Source organism: Cucumis melo, unplaced genomic scaffold, assembly GCF_025177605.1.
Source record: "Cucumis melo cultivar AY unplaced genomic scaffold, USDA_Cmelo_AY_1.0 utg000419l, whole genome shotgun sequence".
Classification (NCBI taxonomy): Eukaryota; Viridiplantae; Streptophyta; class Magnoliopsida; order Cucurbitales; family Cucurbitaceae; genus Cucumis; species Cucumis melo.
Genome location: NW_026123976.1, coordinates 1 through 7,739, shown reverse-complemented (window position 1 = coordinate 7,739; position 7,739 = coordinate 1). Strand labels below are relative to the sequence as shown.

The following is a 7,739-nucleotide window of genomic DNA, read 5'->3' as shown; positions in this document are numbered from 1 at the left end:
ATTTGGTTTGTTTATATTTAAATCTAAAATATGTCTAATATATGTAATTTTTCATCTTCCTTGGATTGGAAAAGGGTGACACACAGCCGATCGGTTCGATCTATTTCTTTATCTCCCCATGAATCGTATGTTTGTAACACCGGGGACAGAATTTTCTCAATTCCAATCGACTAGGCGTATTGTGTCGATTCTTTTGAGTAATATATCTGGAAATCCCTATTGATTCCTTATTAACACCGTTTCGAACACAACGAGTACATTCCAAAATAACAGTTACTCGGGCATCTTTACCCTTGGCCATGAACCTCCCTTGGATTTTTGATTCACGCAACTCTTCCATTTTCCGATCCAAAATGAAGAAAAAAAGAAAAATTGGTAACTCGAAATAAAATTATGAAAGATTTCGTTACAATCAAATATTAAAATATAGTAATACAATAATTTCTAAATTTAGAATCGCAGTACAGTTTTTCATTTAAGTATTTTGTATGATATTGTTGCCCTAGCCATCACATTTTCATTTTCGTTCTCACTCTTTTATTAATTAAATTTGAACCTGGCGCCGCGTCCGAGTTTGACTGAGGTTGAATCCATTTTGATTCTTTCTAACTTATTCTAAGTCTAAAAACTCTAAAAAAAAGAAGGGGGAAGGGGATTAGTCAAAGATATTTGATTGTTTTTCTAATCTTCTTCACCCCTTCCCAAGTCAATAACTAGAATGAAAAAAACGGGAATACCAACGCATCCGGGAATAAACGATTGATCTCGATTAATAGACCCGCTAAAGCCCCGAACCATATAGTACTTACTACCGGTGCCACGGAGAGATATGTTTTTAGATCTCGCATTGAAAACCCTCCTACTTTATAGTAATTTGTAATACATACTGGTATTACATACCATCAAATGTATATATAGTTAATAACCGCTTGTATTGTCCGCGGAATTCCTAATTCAAATTGAAATGTACAACAGTTCAATTCGGTAGATATTCCCTTTTTTATTAAAAAAAATATGTAGCTTTCCGCCCCACCCCAAATATTCATTTTTCTTTACGGCGGATTTAATATTTATTATTTCATACGTATATAAGTCTTTTTATTATTTTTATTATATTTTATATATGATATGAGACAAAAAAGAAGAAATGGCAAGATAATTTGTGTATACCAATGGAGGAAATAAATAAAAAATGTGGAAAACAAGACAGGGATTCTCTACAATAACACTGTAGACCAATTGAAAGGGATGTAGCGCAGCTTGGTAGCGCGTTTGTTTTGGGTACAAAATGTCACGGGTTCAAATCCTGTCATCCCTACCTATTACTTATCTTCTGAACAGTAACGAGGAATCAATTGAGATCCATAAAAATTGAACATACATATATCGAATCAATCTTTTTTTATTTAATTTTATGATATTCTCTATGATAATATATGTATCGAAGATATATTCGGGTTGCTTTTAGTTTGATAATAAAACGCTCTTAGTTCAGTTCGGTAGAACGCGGGTCTCCAAAACCCGATGTCGTAGGTTCAAATCCTATAGAGCGTGATTCGATTCTTGTTGTTGTTAAATCAAAATGATACTGAAATAATTCAACAGAAATCAAAATTTTACCTCCTATAAAGCAAGTAGGGGGTCAATCAAAAAAAAGAACTGTTAATTAATCAAAGGTCCAACTGATCCCCCCGTCTGTATTGTAAATATGCGGTCACAAATAATCCAGCCAAAGTAATAGGAATTAGACCTAATACGATTCCAAATAGAAAAACTTCAATCATTTCAATTTAGTTGAACGAGGAAAAGGAGAGGTAATATCTATCCTTAAAATATTAATCGGTATTGCCCATGAATCTCAATGACCAAGAATTCGAAATTGAATTGACAAGGTAAAGAACTCTACAATATATAGAATATATTGAATAACACCGAAATCTTTCTTTTTTTTGAATTGTGCATTCAATGAATTTTAATCAAATAAGTCGTATCTTGTTCAGACCGATAAATAGAGCTGAGGTTATAGTTAAAACTGCTAGTAGAAAACCGAAATAACTAGTGATAGTAGGCATGACGAGGCTAAATGAAATACGTTATTTTTATCCATATGTTTATAAAGCACTTCCCTAAGTTTCTATTTTTGAAAGATACGCGGATGGATAAGTAAAAATACTAATTGAAAAAATATATTCAATTGAAAGTTTTTGATTCATCTATTATTATGATTATAGATGATACTAACAAAAATCTTGTGACATAGGTAAGAAATCAATTCATCATCTGTCTCTCTATCCCGCAATTCGGAATCAAGGGATTCATTGAACAACTCTTGAGTTTTCAAAACAAATATTCTTATTATAAAGAATTTATAAACAATAATTTAATATATAAATCTAGTAAATATATAAATCTATTAAATGGATTCTAAATAATTAGAAAGAAAAAAAAAAAAAAAAAAAGAAAAATAATAAATAAACTATGTTGTGTAACTTGATTCCAAAAATGAAATGCTCTTTGAATCGCTGAAGAATGAATGACCTTATAATGCCCTTTATTTATGAAATTGTATTCCCACTAATTAGATTTTATGTAGTGGGTTCATTTCCATAAAATCTTTTTTAAAAAGAAAAAAAGTATCGCACGATCAGATCACTCGAAACTAGGTTCTCCATTTATTCTTATTCTTTCCATATTAAAAACATTCTTCTAATTAGTTGAAGAACGATCGTTTGAGTCTAATATAAAACAATAATGCGTGCATTACGAATATTTATTATTCTTCTATTCGTTGTTCTGTTTCGTTCATCGAATCCTATGTACTACTGTTACTTGTTACTGGACGACTAACCAATTCCTTAAAATAAAAAAAGATTCAAACAAAAATATAACTACAAACACAAAAGAAATATTTCGAGATTTCACGTCTAATTTCATTGAATTTTGGGACTATTAGAATCTGCTTCCTAAATTATTATAAACCAACCAGTCGGATTCACATTTTACCCAATCTTCGCTTTCTAGCCCGAAGCCAATAACCGATAGAATCCTTAATACTACAGACAGGCATTTTCAGAATTTTCTATTGAATGAATGGTATATGATTCTACATCGACAAGCAGCAAGAAAAGAAGAAACAAATTATATTATTTAGTTTTAGTGCTTCATTTTGATACTTATTGTGAAATTGCGTTGCTGCGTCAGAAGAAGGATAGCTATACTGATTCGGTATACTCTAAAAACACCCTCGGTACAATATTGACGATCTTACAAAGATAAAATTTCAGTTAATTTCCATTTACTGATCTCATCTTTTACGGAATCGATCCCCCTTTTGACTGTACAAGAATATGTGGAGCTCGGCATGTCTGGAAGCACAGGAGAACGTTCTTTTGCTGATATTATCACCAGTATTCGATACTGGGTCATTCATAGCATTACTATACCTTCTCTATTCATTGCAGGTTGGTTATTCGTCAGCACGGGTTTAGCTTACGATGTTTTTGGAAGCCCTCGTCCAAATGAGTATTTTACAGAGAGCCGACAAGGAATTCCATTAATAACTGGCCGTTTTGATTCTTTGGAACAACTCGATGAATTTAGTAGATCTTTTTAGGAGGACCAAATGACTATCGATAAAACTTATCCTATTTTTACAGTGCGATGGTTAACTGTTCACGGACTAGCTGTACCTACCGTTTCTTTTTTAGGGTCAATATCAGCAATGCAATTCATCCAACGATAAACCTAATCCGAATTATAGAGCTATGACACAATCAAATCCGAACGAACAAAATGTTGAATTGAATCGTACCAGTCTTTACTGGGGGTTATTACTCATTTTTGTACTTGCTGTTTTATTTTCCAATTATTTCTTCAATTAAATAAAAGAAAATACTAAATAATAGTACGAATTATCTTATCCCATTCGGAAGGATATCATCTCATAATTATCTATGACTGTTTCTGTCTCTAGCACGACCACTTGATGAAATGGGGAGGGAAGTGGGACAAATGGCCGAGACTACTGGAAGGATTCCTCTTTGGATAATCGGTACTGTAACTGGTATTCCTGTGATCGGTTTAGTTGGTATTTTCTTTTATGGTTCATATTCCGGCTTAGGTTCATCTCTGTAATAATCGGATGAACTGAGTTGGAGACATGAAAGCGTAAGAACTCAACAGGATCCCCCTCAAATCAGAAAAAAAGAGGGGGTAGGTCCCGTTGAGCTCTTACTAATTAGAATTAGACTAATTTATTCATATAAATGAAAAAATGGATCTTTCCTATTTTTTCAAAAAAACTTCATTTCTTTCTGATTCTGAATTGCTTCAAAAAAAAAATTGATTCAGACCATCTCTTTCGCGATCGTATCGGTCGATACTTTCATTTCAAAGCGAAAAAAAGAAAGAGAGAATCACTCGATTCCCTCTTTCTGGATGATACAATCCCAATATAACAATATTATATTTCTATCGATCAGATATCACAAACCCTTTAAATAGATTAAAATATACTAATAGAATTTTCTATAGTTATTTTAATATAAAATAGAATTGAAAAATTCATTGAATTTGTTCACTACTTATGTAATAAATCGAAAAAAAGGTTCTGATAAACCGGGAAAAATTGAAACTAAGAATAGAGATCTTTGACGAACGGGATCAAGAATAATTCATTAGTTTATTATTTCGACACCAGAACAAGAAAAGGAATTTTTCTGGTATCGAATACTAGAAAGATGCATAATTCCTTCTAGAATCCTTTGTTCCCTTCATTTTTTTTCTATTCTCCATTTACTTATCTTATTTTTAATATCTACTCTATTTTTATTCTATTAGAATAAAAATAGACACATTCAATGACATTTCAATCTGGCACCAGTGACATAATAATCATAATAATACCGCTCCTATTTGTATTGTAAAAAACAAAGAAATAAAGAAGAGGTAAAATAGTCTTCCTGACAATATAATATCCATACTATGACTAGTAATGCGGTACAAGTAATTACCGAAATAGGGTCGAAAAAGAATAAAAAAAAAAAACAAGGGAAAAAGTTTTTCATAATTTTTTGATCATACATAATTAAATTATAGAATTGCCAACAAGAATTTGGTTTTTTTTACGAACTTTATTTGATAAATCCCCAGATTTAGAAATTCATTTCGGACAATTGAACCTTCTCAAACTGTTTCTTTTTAAGAACTAAAAAGATTTGTGCCAAAATAACAGATGCAAAAAAGAACAAAAGGCCTTGGACACGTAATGGATCTTGAAGGACGATTTCCGCATCTCCCTGACCAAATCCTCCCACATTAGGATTACTCGTTAATGGTTGATCAAGTTTGATGGATTCGCCCTCTGAAACAAGAAGTTCTGGTCCTGGAGGGATAATATCAACCACTTGACGCCCATTCGCTGCATCCACTATGGTTATTTCATATCCTCCTTTTTCTTTTCGTATTATTTTGCTTACTATCCCTGCTGCTGTAGCATTATAAACATTATTATTACTCTTACTCCCGTCGGGATAAATCTGACCCCTTCCCCTGTTCCCGCCTACGTATATGGGATATTTTAAGAAGTGAACATCTTTCTTAGTCGCAGGGTCCGGGGAAAGAATAGGAAAGGTGATTTCACTATATTTCTGACCAGGAACAGGACCTATCACAAGAATATTTTTTTTAGTGGGACGATAGCTCTGAAAAGAAAGATTGCCCATCTTTTCTTTAATCTCGGGAGAAATACGATCGGGGGGGGGCTAATTCAAACCCCTCGGGTAAAATAAGAACAGCCCCCACATTCAAACCACCCTTTTTACCATTCGCAAGAACTTGTTTCAGTTGCATATCATAAGGAATTCGAACAACTGCTTCAAATACAGTATCAGGAAGTACCGCTTGTGGAACCTCGATATCCACGGGCTTATTAGCTAAATGGCAGTTGGCGCAGACAATACGGCCGGTTGCTTCTCGTGGATTTTCATAACCCTGTTGTGCAAAAATGGGATATGCATTTGAAACGGGTGCCCAAGTTATTATATATATCATGAGTGATACGGAAATAGATCGAGTAATCTCTTCCTTTATCGAAGAAAAGGTATTTCTAGTTTGCATGGTCCAATCATTGAGCCCAAAAATTTCTACAATAAAATTAGGTAGGTCCCTAGTATAGTTCCCTATCCATGATTCTGCTATTTACTGAAATAAAGTTACTCGAATATAGGAGGCATCCTTCGCGATGGGTAGAAGGAATAAGTACAATTTTGAATGTTTTACTTATGTACAAAGTAACAAACATTATATTTTTCAGTCATTCATTGAATGATAAATCACTACAAGTGAGGGAGATACACGATTTAAATAACGGAAGATCCAATATTTTAAAATTGTGTCAAGAATGACTGGAAAAGTGGAAACAAGACCGGATATAATTTGATCGTTATGAGAAAATCCAAAATCTTTGTAGACAGAACCAATCATTAGTTCCCAACCATGGGGTGAATGAAATCCTATACATAAATCAGTTAATAAAAGAATAGAAAAAGCTTTTATTGTGTCGCTTAAGTTATATAGGAACTCTTGAACCCAAGAGTTAAGAATAACAAGTTCTTCATTACCAAGAATAGAATAACCACTTAGAATAACGAAACAGATTATATTTGTCGAGAAGTGCAAAATCATATGGATACGATCCTCATTGTGCATCTTGATCAATTGGATCGTTTCTTTGTAGATTCCGATACGAAGCTTTTGTAGATGTGTTTCTGGGTATTCCTTTAGCATTTCGTCCAAGAGAAAGAGTTCCTCTAATTCTAGAACTTTTTTTATAATACTCTTTTCTTGAATATCATTCAAAAAAATTTCGGATTGACCAGTATTCCACCAATTAGTAACCCAAGATTCTAGGCTTTTATTAAATGAAAGAGAGATCCACCAGGGCAAAAATACTATAGATGCAAGATATAGAAGGGGAATGAATGCTTTCTTTTTTTCCATTTTTTCGTCTTTTATTTTTTAATGAACTCACTTCATTCGTTAACTCTCTACACTACTAATATTTATATCAAACATAAGTTCTATTACAAGTCATATGCATACTATTATGAATCCATTCCCTGTTTTTTAGTTTTTGATTTGTGATTTATTAGTTAATCCTTGAATTTCGAAATAATACAGAAAGAAAATAACAAAGAATCCACTTTTTTTTTGTTACTGTGCAGTTGATTTACATACGGATCAAAATTTCGGACAAAGAAAGTTTTCTGGCTGTTCCGTATACGTCTGCTTTGGGTCAAATGAGCATTCTGAAGAAATTCCAGTTAAGTTATTATACTATTACTATGGTCTATAAAAAAGACTATTCTTTCATTTCAGTTTTATCCCTCTTGCTACGAACAAAATTCATTCTGAACTTCATTTTTCAAAAAACTTCAATTGGTACACGCAAGAAATAGGCCAATTCGGCAGCCTTTTGCTCAATTTCTCGTGGGGTCAGATTCTGATCGGTACGCGTCAAGGGAATGGCCCCTTGGCCTCTTATTTCCATATAAAGGACACGACGTGCATAAATACCCTCTTTAACTTCTATTCTGATGGACTGAATGTCTTTCATAAGGAATCGTAGGAAGATTCGACGATTTTTTCCAGGAAACCCCCAACGAAAAATAGACACTATTTCTTCTTTTCTATCGAATCGATCATAACCGCTACCTACATTCCACAAAATTGTGCACCAC

General features: G+C 33.1%; 2 non-coding genes across 2 annotated transcripts; both read left to right on the top strand.

Annotated features, from left to right (window-relative positions):
* Nucleotides 1-1,244: 1,244 nt before the first annotated feature.
* TRNAP-UGG (transfer RNA proline (anticodon UGG)) lies at nt 1,245-1,318 on the top strand. Its single transcript has one exon. It is a non-coding gene; the product is annotated as a tRNA-Pro (tRNA).
* A 162-nt stretch (nt 1,319-1,480) lies between these two features.
* On the top strand, nt 1,481-1,554 carry TRNAW-CCA (transfer RNA tryptophan (anticodon CCA)). The gene has a single exon. It is a non-coding gene; the product is annotated as a tRNA-Trp (tRNA).
* The last annotated feature ends 6,185 nt before the right edge of the window (nt 1,555-7,739 follow it).